Genomic DNA, 21,415 nt, shown 5'->3' with positions numbered 1-21,415 from the left:
ACCAGCACCTTTTGTCTTATTGCTGCATGCATGTAAGTTTGTAATGAGCCAAGTAATTTATCTCCACTTGCTCATCACAGTACCCTTTAGAGCTTTTGCCCAAACCAAAAATCAATCAAGGTCATTTATTTTGCAAATCAGGGTGCCATTTCTCTATATTTTACAGAACCCTGTTGAGGCTTTCTTGAAAGACAAGCTCTTGCTTTCTACAGCACATTATTTTTTCATACATGGACTTGACTAGTTTGGAAGTAGAAGCATTCTCTCTGGCCTCAGCAGCCTGTGTTGCAATTCTCTGTTTCAAGTTCTGTCGTGCTACTAGAATTAGAAGGAATAATAAAATTGGACTCTGCTAAGCTATTCCCTTTGTCTTACAGGAACACTAAAACTGAGTTACAGAGAGCTGTGTATTCCTGGCTGAGTTGTAATCACTTGCAGTGTATTCTTTTTATTTATGGCACGCATCTGGGAGAAAGTAAAGAGAAGAAGCTTTCAACGGCCTCAGAGCTGTTCCCTTCTATTACTGCAGCAATATGGTAGAATTCTGTTTTCAGATGTTTTATAGATCCAAAGTATTTCTAAATTTAATTAATATTTAAGTTTAGTAAAATAAGGCACAGAATAATTATTTTGTGACAGTAGTGAAGTCTATTTTCTAGCAGAGTTTGAATAGGTAGCTCTAAAATAGCACTAAAATGCATTAACATTAGGTCAGCTGCTTTGCATGTGTAACAATGAGCTCCTGTTTTCAGAGAGGAGGAACAACATTCTGCTGGGTACAGACCATGCAGCTTTATCTAAAAGCTCAAAATGGTTTGAATCTGAGGGAGAGCAGGGTTAGACTAGAGCTTAGGAAGAAGTTCTTCAATATGAGGGTGGTGAGACTCTGGAATAGGCTGCCCAGGAAGGTTGCCTCTGTACTCGGCACTGGTTAGGCCGCACCTTGAGTCCTATGTCCAGTTCTGGGCCCCTCGGTTTAGGAAAGATTATGTGTTACTGGAATGTGTCCAGGGAAGGGCAACAAAGTTGGGGAGGGGTTTGGAGCACAAGCCCTGTGAGGAGAGGCTGAGGGAGCTGGGGTTGCTTAGCCTGGAGAAGAGGAGGCTCAGAGGAGACCTTCTAGCTGTCTACAACTACCTGAAGGGAGGTTGTAGCCAAGTGGGGGTTGGTCTCTTCTCCCAGGCAACCAGCACCAGAACAAGAGGACACAGTCTCAAGCTGTGCCAGGGGAGGTTTAGGTTGGATGTTAGGAAGAAGTTCTTCATAGAAAGAGTGATTGGCCATTGGAATGGGCTGCCCAGGGAGGTGGTGGAGTCACCATCACTGGAGGTGTTTAGGAAGAGTCTAGATGGGGTGTTTGGTGTCATGGTTTAGTTGATTAGATAGTGTTGGATGGCAGGTTGGACTCAATGATCTCAAAGGTCTTTTCCAATCTGGTCTATTCTATTCTATTCTATTCTATTCTATTCTATTCTATTCTATTCTATTCTATTCTATTCTATTCTGGCTGCCTCCTCCCTGGGGGTGTTGAAGGCCAGGCTGGATGAGGCCTTGAGCAGCTGAGTTTAGTTGAGCGGGGTCCCTGCCCACAGCAGGGAGTTTGGAGTAGATGGTCTCTGAGGTCCCTTCCAATCTGAGCCATTCTAGGATTCTATGATTCTATCAAATGTTTCAACAACAGATGATGATTAAGAACTCAACAGTTTTTCTTCATCTCTCAATGATTTATGGCAGAAAGAAAGAGCTGGAAGTACAAAGAAGGGGAGGATGTTTAGGGCAGCAGGTCTTACCTTCCCCTTTCTTTACTAGGCATAGAATTTACCTTGTTATAGTCATCATGTTATAAAATAAGCCTATCAGCTTTATTGCACATTGAGCCCTTAGTGTGGACAGGTACAAATATAAACAGTTGGGCTCTCCAGAATTTATATAAACACTTGCAGAAAATGAAAACCAAGCTCAAACATTCCTCAAGAAGCTAAAATAGAAAGACAAAATGCACTGGCAGGACTCATCTTGCTTTAATGGGCTTTAATATTTATTTGCAATAACCTGCACAACATGCTATATGTTTCCAGGCACTGACATAAACACTTTGCTTGTCCCAAGGAGCTTACTGTTTAATCACAGAAAATAAACAGGAAGAAGAAAAGCAGTAAACATTTGAGAGTGTTAACAAAACCCTCTGCTCTTTTTTTTTTCTTCTCATGTGTATGCAATTTAAAATCCCTTCTTCTTTAAATTTGGGGCATATCTGCAAAAATCTGTGCAGTCCCTGGCTTGAGGACTTTACTAAAGTTGTGCTCACTGCTAATAAAACAGGCAGTAAAAATGACTGCTACTGGTTTTGTTTCTCCTGATACAGAGGTTAGTGAAAATTCATCCCTTACTTGAAAAGCTCTAATATTATCAGCTGAAAATTCTAACTGAATTGAACAGAAAAAAATAATAATCAAAAAGCAAACAAAACTCTGATTAAATAATCAACCCACCCTGTGAAATCACTACCAGCAAGCTGAGAGTATTCTCTCCCCACCTACTTTGTTTGCTCTCGTTTCTTTTCACATGCCATTTCTAACTCAATAATCTCCCACAGTGGCTGTCATACTGAGGGAAGTAGTTAACAAAAACTGCACCCATGCCTGTAGCTCTTCAGTTCCCTGTTAACAAGTTGCTATATAGCTGAGTACAACATGTGAGAGCAAAGCCAGACGACCTTCATTACTTTTAATCATGCAAGACATCTCTGTAGCATTTGTACTTGGACTGGCTGCTGCACGGTGACACAGAGGGCTGCATCCTGGTTTACTCTGACTGGGTGCTGCAGCACCTGTGATTTTGGGGTGTGGGAAGGCTGAGGCAGAAATCACATTGGCCTTTCAAATCCTCCCCTGTTTAACCCAGTTACATGGTACAGGATGATAGTTTACATGTAATAGCTGTGTTTGCAGCGCTGAGTGGCAAATCAAACAGCCGTGAGAGACATTACTGTGCAGAAACTGTGGGATTAATTGGAGGAGGCAGTGCTGGAGTAGTCCCTCCCATTCTTCCTTTTCTAACTCTATCCTTGAGGAAGATTTTACTCTCTTTTATACACTTCTCTCAGCTTCTTTGCCTTCTTGCCATAAATGTGATGTTCTATGTACACATTCGCTGTTTTCTCTGTCCTAAACCCACATCCACCCAGATCCTGCACTGATGAAGAACTGACCACTTGTATTCATACCCCAAAGACCTCTGTGATCATCCTGGGCTTGTATGCTTGAGCCCTCTGTTCTCTAGTCAAGCTTTCTGTTAGGGGAATAATTGTTGCCACACTTTTCTTTCATTCATGTTTATAGAGATGTGAAGGACAGTGTCAGGAGGATGGAGCCAGGCTCTGCTCAGTGGTGTCCAATAACAGGACAAGAGGCAGTGGGTGCAAGCTGGAGCAGAGGAGGTTCCATGGCAACAGAAAGGAAAACATTTTCGCTGTGAGTGTGCCAGAGCTCTGGAGCAGGCTGCCCAGAGAGGTTGTGGAGTCTCCTTCTCTGGAGACATCCAAAAACCCACTTGGATGCGTTCCTGTGTGACCTGTTCTAGGTGATCTTGCTCTGGCAGGGGGGTTGGACTGGATGATCTTTTGAGGTCCCTTCCAACCCCTAACACTCTCTGAAGCTTTATAAGATTTTCCACATAATGTCCCAAATCTATATGAAGGTTGTGAGACAGATCTCCTAGGTGACTCACCAAAGTGGATTGCTATAGACACGTGTTCCCAGGTGATTTGTGCATGACCTTTGTGTACATCTGGCATCAAGGACAGAAGTCCAAAACCAAACTAATTGTTAAACTCTTTTAAATGCACTGAGAGTTATTGTTGTCATCATTATTATTACTCAAAAGATTTTGTACTTTTATTTTTAAACCCTGTGTAATTCTGTGATGCTTCTCCCTTTGATTAATGTGCCAGTACAATAAAACAACACACAAAATCATTATTTTGTGACATTAATGAAGTCTACTTTTTGAGCACAGTGTGAATAGGCAATTGAACAACAGTGCACTAAAACACATTAAAACCAGGTCATCTGCTTTGCATTTCTAACAATAAGACCACACTTCCATGAAGGGTAATCTTAAACCACATTTTTTTTCTGAGCAGCCAGTACATCTTTATCTTAAAATTCCAAATGTTTCAACAATAGAAGATTGTTGAGAACTAGACAATTATTTTTCAGCACCCATTGATTAATGACTTAGTCTATGACACACAGAGAAAGTGTAGAACAAAGGGGCGCATTATAATAATGCACAGGCATTAAACCATCTTCATTAATAGGATCTTTTTGGATTCTGCTTAGCATAAACCAAAATATGCCATAAATAAAGTGGAGTATTAGCTCTAAATATCTCTTTAAAGTCCTTGATAAAAGTAAAGCTTGCATAGTGTCCTTAATCTTGAAAATACTTTGTTTTGGGGGATTCACACATGCTCCAAACTCCGTGAACAGCAGCAGTGGTTCTGAGCTATGATTTTAGCTCAGTTCTTACACACTATGTTCTTCATATTTCATGTACTACACTAGGGCCTTGCATTAAAATTTAACTGTGGCATCTTTTTTCCCATTCTCTGCAGCAACAGAGTTTAAGGTGCTGTTCAGCACTGGTAGCAATAGCAAAATCTGAATATTTTAAAGTAGTTAACCTGTTGAAAGTCAGTAATACAAAAATGTTAAATGTTCCTGATGAGTTCAAGGAAGAACACAGAGAAAGCACAGATATGAAAGATTCAGCTTTGTTAATGCTCAGTTTCAAGTACCACAACCCTGTGTTTTCTTTCATGTTTTGATCCACAATCTCTTCTGACTCCTCCTTTTCACAGAACCATAGAACAGCTTAAGTTGGAAGGGACCTCAGAGATCATCTACTCCAAGCTCCCCACCGTGGGCAGGGACATCTCTCAACTAGACTCAGCTGCTCGAGGCCTCAAGGCCTTTTAAAGGTCTTATAAATGTATTTCTACCTCTGGCAATTTGCCTCCTCCCACTGATCTTGTGAAGCCTGCTACTTGTACAGTGCATGCTTGTGTCTGCGAGACTGGAACCTGAGATCATTCCTTTGGTTTCCAGCTGTTCAGGTAATTTTAAATAGAATGATTTTTTTCTTTCCTAATGGCAGAAGGAAGTAGGTTTGTTTCCAGTGCATCATCAGAGGAAGGGAAAAGGGACATTTTGCTTTTAAGTTTGCAGTGGATGGACGGGCCCTCAGAATGAAGTACCCTTCATGTGTGCTACTCCAACTGCATTTTGCTGCATGCTTTCTGCACACACCTACATGCAAGACTTACTAACTGGGATGCTGCTTGGGAGGACAATCTGCTCTTGGGTTGAGATCCCAGACATTTAATAGGAAGAGAAAAATACTGGGAAGCACCAGCTGAGGTAACCAAGTGTGTGGTGGTTGGCAATAAACAAGGCAGTAATTGTCAATCCTAAGTTTTTCAGTTGCATTCAGAGTCCCAAAATAAAAGGTTTCTGCCCCAAAATGCTTATAGGCAGACAAGATAAGTGAAGGATAGATGAAAAAAAAGTGAAAGTTTCAAACCCAGTATATAGCAGAACTTGTGCCAGACTGGTTTAATTGACCAGGCTTTTATTCGTCTTCACTTGCCTAAGGAACCTCCACACAGAAATTTTTTTCACCTGACTTGAATTCCATTTGGTGCAATGTCATACACTGTATGCTATAGCTGATAATGATAATTACTGCTGGTTTTGTTTTCTACCTAGATGTAACAATGCTTTGATGAACTGATTTTCACTTTAATTGCATTAATTTAAATATGTGTATCTGATAAAATATTTACTGACTGCTCATCTGGCAAGGACATACACGGTTCAATAAACATGAAGCACGCTGTAGTTTGTACATATTTTATAACACTAATTTGTTGGGTGATGTTTAACAGCTGAAAGCTAGGACCACTTCATCATGCATTCTATTAGTTCATCAATAAACACTCCTATCTCCTAAATGGTAAGCTGTAAGAGAGAAAGAAAGACAGACAAGAAAGAAAGGAAAAAAAAGAAAGGGAAAGAAAAGAAAGTGTCTTCTATGTGTTTGTAGGATATTAGATGTAGCTTGCAATATAGAGCAGACTCTCGCACACATCAGCATCTTGGCTGTCCTTCTGCTGTTCTGTAACTACTTCATGTCTCATATCCCTGGGTTTTCTTATTCTAAGGGCATTTTCAAAGTGTGTGTATGAGCACATTATCCATGAAAAATTAGAGGGGCTCCTCTAAAGAGCAAAGCCCATTCTCTCTCCACAGGTTGAGTGCCTCCTGCACATAAGCAATGCCTCCTGCACATAAGCAATAGATGCTATCAAGAAGCATTTTACTTTAACTTTGGGAGACCAGAGGTAACTATCTTTTGCCAAGCCTTCCTTCCATCCTGTCACCTGCTGGAAGAAACAATGCTTTTATTCTGAACCATAACACTCAGTGGCTCTGTGTGACGTTACTGTTAATACAAGAAGGGTGACAGAATGATAAGAGAGACATCAAGAGCTGATGCTCTAATTTTGAGGCTTTGGAATTTCATTGAAGTCATCCTGGTTTAAGACTCAGGTTTGGGATAGATGGTTTTCAGTCATTAAGTTAGATAAATTGCTTCTCTTTTTAAGCACTTAGAATCATAATTCCAGAGAAGGGCCACGAGGATGATCAGAGGGCTGGAGCACCTCTCCTATGAGGACAGACTGAAGGAGTTGCGGCTGTTCAGTCTGGAGAAGAGAAGGCTCCGAGGTGACCTAATTGTGGCCTTCCAGTATCTGAAGGGGGCCTACAAGAAGGTTGGGGAGGCACTTCTCAGGATCTCAGGTAGTGATAGGACTAGGGGGAATGGAATGAAGCTGGAGGTGGGGAGATTCAGGCTGGATGTGAGGAAGAAGTTCTTCCCCATGAGAGTGGTGAATCCCTGGAATGGGTTGTCCAGGGAGGTGGTTGGGGTGCTGTCCCTGCAGGTGTTTAAGACCAGGTTGGATGAGGCTGTGGCCAGCCTGATCTAGTGTGGGGTGTCCCTGCCCATGGCAGGGGGGTTGGAACTAGATGATCCTTGTGGTCCCTTCCAACCCAGACTGATACTATGATAATTTATTTTAATTCCTAAGGTCTATTACTGAACACTGGTGACTCCTTTCTCACACAGCAGATTCTTCCCTTCCTTGCAGTAGTTGCAGAGGACTGCATGCTGCAGCATCTGCTTTACAAAGAAAGAAAATCTCCACTCTTGATCTGTTCCTCCAGCCCACATATCTGTGTGATTTAATTCATGGATGCAGAGACCAGATTGCTTTTACTGTGTGCTCATTTTCAGAAGGTCACTACAATGCACAGTAAAAGTGGGCCCTAATTTGTAGCGGACTCTGTGGCAATGGAGCCAATTCCTGACTCTCAGCTTGCCATGTAAATTTTAGGTCTTACAGATGCATAAATGTTCCCAGCAGGAAAACAATAATAATTTGCTCTGACTTTCAATTTCTGAAATCCAGCCCAACTCTTAATGCTTTATAACTTGCATTCAGAGACACACTGATGTCTCCCCTTCTCCTGAATAGCACTCAGACTTACAGCCCAGAATCAGTTCTTGAGTCCATTCCTAATTCAGCTATAAGTCCATTGCATGTCTTCCCTCCTAATACCCATTCAGTTCTTCAATGCCTTCCCCAGATCCCTCCATTTTGGCAGCTTTACTGTAGAATTTTTACCCCCTTGGCACACTTTTTTTTCTGAGCGTGCAGTGCACAAAACCGCAGACACAACCTGAGGACTTAGCAGTGCTAAGTAGGTCAGAAAGATTGCTTTCTGAGCCCAGTAGATGGTACTCCTGTTTAGATAGTTCAATGCAATATTTGCTTGTTTGCAGCAGAGCACTGTTGCTGACAAACACAGGCTGCTGGAGCCACAATAGTGCAACTATCCCACAGAAAACGATCCTACAGCAGGCAAGGGATGACCTAGACGAGTTCATTGATATTCTTCATATTTTTCCTCTGTTATGAATACTTATTCATATAGATATAAACTATGCCTATATTCTGTATTACATCTAATTCTGTTCCTGTTGAAGGTTTGCAATAAACTCTTATTGACTTCAACATCAATGGGAATGGGTTTGTCATTCCTGTTGATTATACAGAGCCATTTAGTTATACTTTTCTTTTTATAGTGCATCTGCAATGAACCGTGGATGCATCCATGTAAGATGATAAGAAGGTATCAAACTCATTACTTTCAATGCCAAAATGGAAATTGATGCTCTTTCCACTAAGCAAAATGCTGTTACTAGAAATTAGCAGTGTAAAGAAGGCCATGTACCCCAGGGAGATGTAACCATGGGCTTCACAGACAGACATCTTGGAATACCTTTTATTTCAAACAGCCTTAAAAATTAAGCAACCCAAAATGCCTTTTATGAATTTGTAAATCTTATTTCACTATGGTACACCTGCTTCAAAGGAAGAAGAAAGCTGTTTCCTTTCCACTTGGACCCTCGCCTCTCCTTCCCAGTGGGCTCAATGAAGTTTCCATGTGATCTGAGCCTTTGAGATTAAAAGGCTGCTTTATTACTTTCTAACAAGAGGGATCATGCTGTCATTGGAGGACAGTGGATTGACTTGGAATACCTGCCAACCCTCAGCAGGGAGGAATTCCTAGCAACAAATTAAATGACTGGGAAAACTGCATGCCTATTTACAAATTCACAGAATCAACCAGGTTGGAAAGGACCTCAGAGATCAAGTCCAACCTATTACCTAATACCTAACACTTCCTGACAACTAAACCATGGTTCCAAGTGCCACATCCAACCCTTTTTTGAACACCTCCAGGGATGGTGGCTCCACCACCTCCCTGGGCAGCACATTCCAATGTCCAGTCTCTCTTTCTGTGAAGAGCTTTCTCCTCTCCTTGAGCCTGTACCTCCCCTGGTGCAGCTTGAGACTGTCTCCTCTTGTTCTGGTGCTGGTTGCCTGGGAGAAGAGACCAACCCTCACCTGTCTACAACTTTCCATCGTGTAGTTGCAGAGAGCAATAAGGTCTACCCTGAGCCTCCTCTTCTCTAGGCTAAGCAACCCCAGCTCCCTCAGCCTCTCCTCACAGGGCTGTGCTCCAGACCCCTCCCCAGCCTCGTTGCCCTTCTCTGGGCACATTCCATCATGTCAACATCTTTCTTAAACTGAGGAGCCCAGAACTGGACACACTGAGTACAGGGGCAGAGTGACTTCCCTGCTCCTGCTGGCCACACTATTTCTGATGCAGGCCATGATGCCATTGGCCTTTCGGCCACCCGAGCACACTGCTGACTCATGTTCAGCTGGCTTAATTCCTTAGCATTTTGTCTGTACTGTAACACAGCAACGATTTTTTGACCCTAGTACCTTTACCCAGTCCAAACAAGCTTTGAATTATTACTCTGCCGCAACGTAACAATTCTGTTGTTCCGACCCTTGGTGTCTTGCAAAATACAGTAGAACAATAATTGTCAATCCTTCCTATGCAATGTGTTAGATTTGACAGAGGTCAGCTTTAACTACAAGACCTCTGGCTGGTGCTCAAAGAGGTAATATCTCTTCCCTAGTTCAGCTGATAAAATGTTAAATGGAATGAATGTTTGCCACACTTCTGCGGGGGCAAAGATAAAAACAGTTCTTCCACTCTAACATGTTTTTTTAATAGACAGGGAACTGGTGACAGTATTTCTCAAAGCTCTTTGGTAAATATGCCATTTAAATGTCAAAAGTTTTAATTTTTCTGAAGAGAAATGGCATCATCCTTCCTTCCAGTTTGCAGTGTGGTTAATGCAATGAGGCCTTGCTGTGTGCAGAAAATAGAGGAATTTATTACAGATCTTACATGAGTAATACATGAAGGGAAGAGACTGAGTCACAGACATTTTGTGTCAGCATGTGATTTGTATAGAGCAAGCACAAATCTGACATGGAAAAAACAATGCATCAGCATGGTAAATGCTCCTCTTTGGCACTATGGAGGAGCTGGTGGCAAGGTCAGCAGTTGCAGCTTCTAAGCTCCTCGTGTTGTAAACAGCTGGTAGTTAACATTTAGCTTTGGTCCTAGAGCCTGAGCCTTCTGTCTGTCATTTCTGAACATTCTGATTGAAAAAGTCAGAATAGATAAAACACAAGGCAGTACTCTGTGTCTAAGAGGGAAAGTGGACTTTACATAAGAAAGAAGAAGTGGCATACAAGAGGAAAGCATATATTTTTGTTATTCAATTTAATAAAATTACTCCTTTTGGTATATCTGGAGGCTGTGCACATGAAAACAGAGAACATTGAAATAAACAATAACACAAAACATTCCTCGTGATTACTTTCAGTGTATTCCCTTGTCTCTGCCCACACAAAACAAACCATGAACCATACAAATCTCTGCTTCCCACTTCTGCTGCATGTTGCTGAATATACTGTTTTGAATATGCTGTCAGCTCAGGTTCATGAAGCCTGGAGAGCCATTTTTTGCTCAAGAAGCTGTCTGTGAGAAAACAGCTATTTCACAACACAGTCATTTGCTGCTGAGCTTGGGCATCCTTCATGATCTTCATGAAAAAGATAAAACAAGATATATTTGAATCCCAGAAATCCAAACCTTTGACAGGTTTTCCTGCAGGACCCTTGAGAATTTCCTTTGTGCTGGGACATTGAAGGTCTCGAGCAGTTTGTTGTTACAAAGCTAAGACACTGCACATCTTCAGGACACTAAGTACAAGAACAAAGTGAACCAGGTGGAAAACAACCACTTGGAAGATCTCTCAGGTTTTGAGCAGCATTTGTATTATACTTATTCACACAGAAAAGGCATGTCAGTTGTGACTTGCCTTATTGGTTCCATTGCAGATGTTGGTGGAGTAAAGCAGTATCTGTGCAGAGTCTGCGTGGCAGACTTCAGCTGTTTGCTTCTCCTATCTTATCCCATCTCTGTCTCTGTGTCCCCATACCTATCACTCTCTCTGTCTCGGCTTCCTTCACTTCGCCTGCTGGCGACCAAGGCTTCTGTCTTTGCTGATACCAAAGTCCGGTTCCATGGCAAGATAACATCTAACTGCAAAAGGTGCTGAAGACAAAAGGCCCTGGAAATACTTACTTAAAAACACTTGCTGGACCTTAGCTGTGTGTGTCCTTCACTTCCCCATCTCTTCCCCTTGCCCAAAGGTTGAACTCAGATAGTTTATACCTTGCAACAAGCTTCCCACACTTTCAGTACGCTATTGGTGATGCGTTTGGTTGTTAGGTTAGGATACCTAAAACACTGTCATTTTAAGGTTACTCACCCCTAGTCTTGGTCAGCTGGTCCCTGACTGTGAATTTTAAAAGGGGATTTTGAAACATGTTAGCAGACAGTGAATTTGGAATGGTAAGTATTTGCCTCAGATATTAAATGCTGACCTATGGCTCACGGGATAGAAGATCAGCATTGCACTGATTGACCTCCCAGTCCTAAGGAAAAGATTCATGCTTTAGAAAGAAAAGGAAGGAAGGAATTCAGAAGAAAGGAAAAAGGGAAGGAAGGAGGGAGGGACAAAGGGAGGGAAGGAAGGAAGGAAGGAAGGAAGGAAGGAAGGAAGGACGGAAGGAAGGAAGGAAGGAAGGAAGGAAGGAAGGAAGGAAGGGAAATAAATGGGGGGGGAGAAAAAGAAAAAGGAAAAAATAAAATAAAAAAGAAAAAGAAAAAGAAAAAGAAAAAGAAAAAGAAAAAGAAAAAGAAAAAGAAAAAGAAAAAGAAAAAGAAAAAAAAAAAGAAAAAGAAAAAGAAAAAAGCCTTGCCTTGGCTGAAGGGGCTGTGTGGAAGCAGGTTGCAGCGAGCACGAGCATTTCTGTTCGGACAGTATGGGAGAGAGTTTCACAAAACAAAGCATTCTGTAAGCATCCCTTTTTTCCTCCTTCCTACATTTCCAAAAGATTAGCCTGATGTCAAACCAGCTACCTCTATCTATCCTCCTGTCTCTGAAACAGGCACCTGGCAATTACAGCTCTGCAAAGATGCTGGCTTCCCTTTGTGGCTGTGTGCGAATGAAACAAAATAGCTACTTTCATCTTTGCATCTGAGTGCATTTGGACTACACAAGTAGAGGGGATTTTTCTACAAAGACAGGAAGGCAAGGTCTGTTTTTTCATCATACATTTAAAAGTGAACTCTCACTGTGGCTGCAGGGCTTTGTAAGCACACGAGTAGCTTGCTGTTGGCTTCACACATTTATTTCTGCCGAACCCAAGTGCACTGAGCAAATATGTACATTGTAGTGCAGGTGCCACTCAAGTGTGTACACTGCTGGCTGTACACAGATATTTGTGCATTTACCAACAGTGTTGCTGAGAGGGAGGGAGAAGAAACACTGAGTGGGGGGGAAGTTATTACCAGGAAAGGTAAAACTGTAGTGACACAATTTAGTAAAGTGTGTGAAGCGTGGCATTCAGTGCTCAGGAAAACACCCAGACACTCAGCTCCTTATCTAAAGCATGTCCAAACTATCTGCACTTTTGGAGTCTGCAAAGCTGAACTGGAAATTGGACAAGCCAGGCTCTTCTGGTATTGCCTGTTTCTGGCTTAGACAGATATGGGATGATAGCATCTTTCTTTACACACTTTTGTAGCACAGTTAGCCATCCAGGGCTAGCCAGGAAGCACAGTGATGTGCAGGGGAGATAATGAGGATTCATTTTGACAGGCCCTTGATTTTGTTCCCAGTGGAGGTCTGGTCTGCTGCACCCCTTTATGCACTCCCAAAATTTCTCCTTCCCATCCAGGGCTGAGGAGTGAGACTTTGTGGACAGCTGTATGGCCTTTCTCAGTGCTGCCTCTTTAGAAAATGTGCAAACCCTAACTTCTCTTACATAACCAAGGCAACAATGGAAAAATAAAAACAGTGGGTTCTGCAGACACCAAATCCACCATCAGCTGTCAGCTTGACTCACAGAGCACCTTCCTGTGTCAGAAAATGTGGGCCCCTGCCAAAACTGAGCTTTTGTGGCATTTTGCATCATGTTGGAGGATGCAAACCCTTCTGCAGATTCCTCAGAGCTTGGGAAGGACACCCACCTTGATCCATCTGAAAGCTGTCTGGCTTAAAGAAGCCAGAATAAAAAAGGCAGGGATTGCTTACCATACAGAAAAGCGGGGGGGGACATAATAATTGTGAATTATGAATTTGTTTTCCTTAAATTCCTTTGTAGGTAGATGCATTTGCAAGAGTCAGATTGGTTCTTTATAATGGTGAAAGCAGGCTGCCATATGAAATGGCTGAAAACAAAGTTACAGAATAAATACAGAGCTATGTTTGTAGAGCTTCAGTACAGAAATGGAGCAAGCCTTTAGTTTGGTGTAGATGCTCCTTTAACCAGAAAAATGGACATTCCAGGGCTAAGGTGAACAAAGCCATAAATAAAATTGCCTGGTATTATGAAGCAGGGGGGGAAGGGATGTATGGAGTGTTCATAAATAGCAGAAAGTATTGATCAGTGATGGTGAAATATCATTGAACTCTGCAGAGCACTTTGAGTTACCTCCTTGCCTTTGATTAGGTTCAAATGTTAAACTTAATCTGTAAACCTTTAAATGGGAATCAGACCAAAGAGGCTTGAAGACCTGAGGTTTCAGAAAACAGCCACTGAGTTTGATCCAAATGTCAGAGCAAAATTGCAGAGAAGGACCTTATAGCACTGGACCTGGAAATGAAATTAAAAATCAATGCCCATTTTTTAGCCATCCTTTCTCCCCCTGATTATTAATGAGGGGGTAAGAGGAATAGCAACATCTGGAGAATTTGCCCTGTTAAAACTGTATGGAGCCAAAAGCTGCTTCTGTTCTGTGCATTATAAATATTTTACTTCATATATTATAAATATTTCTTTAAACCTAAAAATCATAACATTAGAGAGTCTTGTACTTTTGCTTCATGTATTATAAATATTTCTTTAAACCTAAGAATCATAAAATTAGAGAGTTTTGTAGTTTCTACGTGTGAGCTTGCACTTTGTGAAAGAAAAGGCTTTAGGATGCTGTGTTGCTTTGGTGGGAAAGCGTGGCTTTTTAAAACCAAACCGGAGGTTTCTCCCTGTTTCTCACAGGACCGGCTCAGAGATTCAGCATGGTCGCAAGGACAGCCTCGTTTCAATGACAGCCTTCCTAATTCTTAAGTAAACGGAGTTTTCACTGGTTTCTTGGTCCACTTGGGAGGCGGACACTAGCACTCCGGATCAGCTGCCGGCTGCGAGGGCTGCATTGTAATGCAGAACAAATGAGGGTTGGATACATGCCCTCATCGCATTCAGCCGCCACTGCTGCCACTTACAATTACAAAGGACAAGAGCAGGAGACACTTGAGCAGCGGGGAAGCATGACCTGCGAGCCGCAGCTCGTTTCGCACTGCACTTATTCAATACAGCGCTGCCCTATAATTTCCTATAGCATTGTTATCTGTTAGCCGTTTACACAGTCACACCTTCATTATGTCCCTGGTTGCCAGCACCGGCTGCTTGTCACATCTATTGATTGTACTCCAGCTGCAATTTGCATGGATCACTCATCACTGTCCTCAGCCAGACTGATACCCCTCTCAGGGACAGATGCCCCTCGTAGGGACTGATATCCCTTGCAGAGGCTGACCCCCTCTGCAGAAACTGGTACCCTTGATGGGGACAGATACCCCTTTCAGAGGCTAATAGCCCACCGGGGACTGATACCCATTGTAGATTCTGCTACCCTTGCCAAGGACTCTGCCAGGACTGATTCCTGATGAATGAGGTCCCTTTCAAGAGGATAGAAGCCAGAAGGACCTTGCTGAGGGCTCAGGGTGGCTCTCCCCTGCAGCTGGCAGCCCCAGATAAGAATCCCAAGACCCTCATGGAAAACTCCATATATTTAGTTTGGAGAAGAGGAGACTAAGGGGTGACTTCATTGATGTTTATACTATGTAAAAGGTGAGTGCCAAGAGGATGGAGCCAGCCTCTGCTGGGTGATGCCCAATGACAGGATAAGGGGCAATGGTGGAAGTTGAGGCATAGGAAGTTCCATGGAAACATGAGGAAAATTTTTTTCACTGTGGGGGTGACAGAACACTGGAACAGGCTGCCCATGGCGGGTTGTGGGCTTTCCCTCTCTGGAGATATCCAGAAGCTGCTCAGATGCATTCCTGTGTGATCTGGTATAAGTGATGCTGCTCTGGCAGGGGCCTTGGACTGGATGATCTTTCAAGGTCACTTCCAGCCCCTAACAATGTGTGATTCTGTGACACATGAGAATGTCAGACAGACTGTCCTTGCCCTGGAAAAAGCATACTTGGTAAAATCGAGTCAGTGTGAGTGCATCACAGATAACCACAAGGAAGTCAATACCCAGATCCCTCTGTCAACTGTTTGGCAATAACCTCTATGGTTGTTGGGTTGGCGTTTCAGTTTAGAGGCTTGAGGAAAGACAGACACAGGGAAGAAGAAAAGGGAATTGCATTAGAGGAATGTCAGTGTTGCCTGTCTTGCACTTGGCTTCTATTTCCCTGCCATAATGGAAGAGACTATCAAAGGTGCAAGTATATCAGTGAATGTGAGGGTGTCTCCCATAAATGCAGTTGGTATGGCAGCTGGCACCTACAAGGGAGGTAACATCCCACAGCTGGGGGGTTGTATGTCCTGAGCTGTGCTCTGAACACTTGGGTGTATGTGCAGACGTGACGGAGACGTGGGGTTTTTGCTGGAACCAAAGAAATGCAACAGTGAATTCTGTTTGTGTTTAAGTACAGATCTGTTGGCTTTGGCTGAAAGCAGGACTGGATCTGACACCATGAGCACCTGAAGATCTTTGTCTAAAAACTATTTCAGTGGCTGCACAAGCAGAAGACAACAAGGTGATCAGATGGGGCTGAGAGAAGTGCTAATTGCTGAGTTGGAGGAGGAGTATAAATCGCCTCTTGAAAGGTTTGGTGATTCACTTGCCCTCTCTCTCCTGCACCTTTGTGTTTCAGGGAGAGGTTTTGTGAGATTTTGGCTGCAGAAAGAAGGAATCCAAGCTATCTGAACCAACGATGGTAGCTCAGCTGGATAACAAAATCCTCACATTACTGCAGAGCAGCAACTACGCAAAGCTTTTCAAATCCTCTCCACAAGCAGAGTGCAGATAAAAGCAGGCAGAAAAATGTTTCTGAAATTATCTGTGATGGAGTAAAATCATGCATCATTTCATGACGGATACTGAATCAATGCTTATTACTAACAAGTAAGGTGTTTAAATCTTTCAGTGGCTATGGGAAGAAAAGAAAGAAGCAAGCATCCGAGATCAGCACTTGTAACATGAATTTACTGTACAGTGTAAATTGTAACATGAGCTTAAAATAATCCTAATTATTTCTTTAATTGTCTATATTCCTGATCATTCTCTATCCCTTCCTTTCAGTTTATGACATCAGTTACCTCACTGATCCACACACTTCATTTGTGTTCTGCCTTTTTTTTTCTCTCTTACTGTCTAATACAGCATTTTAAAGAAATGGCATCAGTGAACATAAAAGCCACAGCTTGTAGAGAAGAACTTAATCCCAGCAAGATGTTGGTAAGTGAGAATTTTGTCTTCAAGGAGAGGAAAAAATAGAATAGAATAGAATAGAATAGAATAGAATAGAATAGAATAGAATAGAATAGAATAGAATAGAATAGAATGGGATAGGATAGGATAGAATAGGATAGAATAGAATAGAATAGAATAGAATAGAATAGAATAGAATAGAATAGGGTAGGATAGGGTAGGATAGAATAGAATTAACCAGGTTGGAAAAGACCTTTGAGATCATCAAGTCCAACCTATCACCCAACACCATCTAATCAACTAAACCATGGCACCGAGCACCCCATCCAGTCTCCTCCTAAACACCTCCAGTGATGATGACTCCACCACCTCCCTGGGCAGCCCATTCCAATGGCCAAATCAGGTAGCTAAGCCTAAAATCAAGATTATTTTTTTAAAATGTATTTATTTTGTATCTCATTTGATACCTAATCATATTTCTGACATGGAATAAAATGCCAGGTCAAAAGCCCCCAGGGTTTTTCACTTACCAGCAAGGTGTTGAACAGCCAAACTTCTAGCTGCTCTGTATAGCTTACTTCTGTAGTGCCTCTATTAACTGCATCTTCCTGTGTCTATCCAGGACTCTGTATCATAGAATCATAGAATCAATAAGGTTGGAAAAGACCTCAAAGATCATCAAGTCCAATCCATCACCACAGACCTAATGGCTACTAAGCCATGGCACCAAGTGCCACGTCCAATCCCCTCTTGAACACCTCCAGGAATGATGACTCCACCACCTCCCTGGGCACTCCAATGCCTAACAACTTTCTCTGTGAAGAACTTTCTTTTCACTTCCAGCCTAAACTTCCCCTGGTGCAGCTTGAGACTGTGTCCTCTTGTTCTGGTGCTGGTTGCCTGGGAGAAGACACCAACCCCCTCCTGGCTATAACCTCCCTTCAGGTAGTTGTAGACAGCAATAAGGTCTCCCCTGAGCCTCCTCTTCTCCAGGCTAAGCAACCCCAGCTCCCTCAGTCTCTCCTCATAGGGCTTGTGCTCAAGGCCTCTCCCCAGCCTTATTGCCCTTCTCTGGACACATTCAAGTGTCTCAATGTCCTTCTTAAACTGAGGGGCCCAGAACTGGACACAGTCCTCAAGGTGTGGCCTAACCAGTGCTGAGTACAGGGGCACAATGACTTCCCTGCTCCTGCTGGCCACACTATTCTTGATGCAGGCCAGGATGCCATTGGCCTTCTTGTCCACCTGGGCACACTGCTGGCTCCTGTTCAGCCAGCTGTCAATCAGTCACTGCTGACACAGTCTTTGATTTCACCTAGGAAAACAATTAAATTTGAATTGGCTGTTGGATTAATGTCCTGAAAGCCCAGGGTTTGGCTCACTGCAGGTAGTGGATATTGGACTGGATGATCTTTAAAGACCCTTTCCAACCCAAACCATTCCATGATTCCTTCATTTCATGAATCCATGAATTTGCATGGCTACTTTCTGAACTTAATTCTTGGGGGAAAAAAAAAATTAACAAAGAAAACAAAAAGTTCCATCATGCCTCAGTTTGGTGTTAATCATTTCACAGTTTCAACATTAACTGATACATAAAAATGGCCATTTCATAAATGTTCAGTATCTATGGTAAAGTATTATGATTTTATTTATTATTACACCAAAGCAGGTGAAATTAAGCTATCAGTTTCCTATATACAGCTGAGTCTGGAGGTCTTGTTCTGGTTTGGTGAAGTATAACACCTCTACTGCCAGTCAAAAGGTCATGAAAGTCATAATACAAGCCAGACATTTACCTTTCACTGTTCCTGCAATACAGAACAACAGTGTCACTATAAAAATGCACAGCTAAGGCCAAGACCAAAGGAGTCAACTAAGTCCATGCAAGCAGTGAAGCACAGAGGCTGATAAGGAGAGTTCATCTCTATCTCGGTGGTAAAGTGCACACAACAGAGCCAGGGTAAGCTGCTCACCCCTCTTTTGAGCCCCTGCACATGGTGACCTGAATTTTGATAGCCACTAATATTCATGTTTTTGAAGGAGTCTGAAAATAGGTTAATTGAAAAGCAAGGTATGACTTAAAAATGAGCTGTGCTATGTATGGGCTTCTCAGACAATGGCAGAACTCATCCTGATACGGATCAGGCCACAATTTTGATCTCTCTGTATGAGCAGAGTCACTCAAGCAGATGCAGAAAGAGAGAGGAAGAATCCTGCTAGAACTTCCTAAAGTCCTGACAGGCTCTGTGTCAGGCTATCAGCATCAAACATATTTTCTATCCAAATTGTCCTCTGAGCTCAAGGAAACTACACTCGCAGCCTTCTATCTCAGTATGATAAAGGAGGCATCCTGTATAGTAAACACTGCTCTAAATTATGATTTTTCAGTATTTGCAGTTCTACCCAGAAGGTTTTCTATAAGTTGTTTATATCCAAGAACAATGGTGAAGATAAAAGAGCAAGAAAGCTTTCTGGTGCTATTTCAGCATTTGCTGAAACTAATAATTCAGTGTCATATGTGATGATGTAGTGAGTCAGCAAATGTGAAATATCTCTAGGGAGCTCTTTGTTCTGCTATTTTTTTCCCTTTTTTTACACTCAGTGCTTCTGGTTGTCAACAGAAAAGCATAAAATAAATGCTCAGATTCTAAGTAAAGCATCTTACAAATGATACTAATACAGGAAAACATAAAACGAATGTTCAGATTCTAAGTAAAGCATCTTACAAATGATACCAATACTTGTTGCTGGGGGGAAAAAAAAAGAAGAAGAAGAAGAAAATTAAGTCAGGCACTGATGTATAATTTTCTTTAAGTGTTTTCCCCTTTGATAAAGATGTAACAGGATTTTGAGCATTTGAAGAGGATGTTTATTAAATTGATTCTATAAATGGAAATGTGTATTTTATAGCCCAGGCTTCAGGAGCATATTTTGTATTTTACACTGGTGTCATTTCAACCTTCCTCTCCTTTGTACCTCTTTAATTTTTATATCAGCTTTGGTTACTAAAAATAAATCTATGGGGAAACAAGCCACAGCCATCAAATTTTACCTACTTTTAAGACACAGCCTCCTTTTACCAATTTTGATTCGTTTGGGGATTCAGAATGCTGAGTAACCTCATATTCCCAATAGTCACTCAATACTGGAAGAAGAGAAAGGCATTGCTGTGGAGACACCAACAAAACAGACAGCAGCAGGCACCTGAAAACTGTGGATTTATGGCAGTTAATCTGCTCTCCCAGGCTCACAGGAGCGGAAGGGACCTCTGGGGATCATAGAGTCCAACCCCCCTGCCAGAGCAGGACCACAGAATCTAGCACAGGCTGCACAGGAATGCATCCAGAGTGGTCTTGAAAGTCACCAGAGAAGACTTCACAACCTCCCCTTCTGACAAAATAAAATTACAGGTTTGGTTTTCAGTTGGGATATGCTGCTGCACAACCAGGTAAATTGTTTGGAGAGAGATGAACCAACACGTGCACACGCTCACCCAGGAAAGGAAAATCTCCCCACGGGTCCTTAGCTATGGTCATGGCCTTCAGTACCAGCTAATGCCTAACTCCAACTACGGATGTTCAAGCACTGCACTCCTTCCAGGATGGTGCTATACTGTTTGTTTTTCTCTGCTGGAAATCAGACTGGATATTAGGAAGAAGTTCTACACAGAGAGAATGATTGCCCTTTGGAATGTGCTGCCCAGGGAGGTGGTGGAGTCACCATCATTGGAGATGTTCAGGAGGAGACTTGATAGGGTGCTTGGTGCCGTGGTTTAGTTGATTAGGTGGTGTTGGATGATGGGTTGGACGTGACGATCTTGACGGTCTCTTCCAACCTGGTTTATTCTATTCTACTCTACCTATTCTATTCTATTCTATTCTATTCTATTCTATTCTATTCTATTCTATATCCTGTTTCTAACTTCTGAATGGCCAGACTGTGCAACACAGGCAACGTTCCCCAGGTAAATAATTGTATCAGGTGGGTTATTGGAAGGATGTATGGGGACTTGCTGGGGGTGTTCAAGGCCAGGTGTCCCTGCCCATGGTGGGGAGGTTGGAGCAGATGAGCTCTGAGGTCCCTTCCAACCTAACCCATTCTATGACAAATAAAAATTAAAAGATACAAATTAAAATCTTAATTGTGAAGTTATAGGCTAGTTAATTTGTGTAAAAAAATTAGAATATTTAATTTTATCAATGGCTTCATTCTGATTGTCTGCTGTAGGGTGCTCAGTTGAGGCTGTAGGGACCTACTTACCTTAGAAAGTTGTAGCTGATTGTTACTGCTGGCCCAGTGTTGGAAAGACTATGCAAAGACAGAGGCCCTCCTTTATTTTCATGTACTTTTCTGCATTTACATCCTGAATTGTTGCTTTTGGCTCTGCAGTGATTATATATCATATAAATTAGACTGCCTTTTCAAAAGTATGTTTTAAAATAAGGTGACAGAAAATTACAATGAAACACCTTTTGTAAAGTAATAGGATATTACTGGAACCTAATGAATCTGCTAGGGAAGCTAAGCAGAGGTTAATGCAATTTAATACACTTCTCTCGCACTGACTATTATTACCCTTTAGCTTCAATCACTGTCACTAACAAGGTCAGTGACTGGTGCTGGAGGTCCAAAGGTAAATGTTGCAATACTGAACATATGTGTGCCTGCAAATGTAAACTTCAGTTAAATTATACTTCTGTAATAATTTCCTTAGCACGCTGCATTACTGAAATAATGCTGCACAATAACTGCGCTGCAGTATTTCTCAGTACTGCCTCGCTTTGTTACAATGCAGTTACTGCATGATTACTCTATAAAACATTTTTAGGGTCCCAGAG

This window comes from Dryobates pubescens, chromosome 21 (assembly GCF_014839835.1).
Source record: "Dryobates pubescens isolate bDryPub1 chromosome 21, bDryPub1.pri, whole genome shotgun sequence".
In the NCBI taxonomy this organism is placed as follows: domain Eukaryota; kingdom Metazoa; phylum Chordata; class Aves; order Piciformes; family Picidae; genus Dryobates; species Dryobates pubescens.
This window is presented reverse-complemented; position numbering follows the sequence as displayed.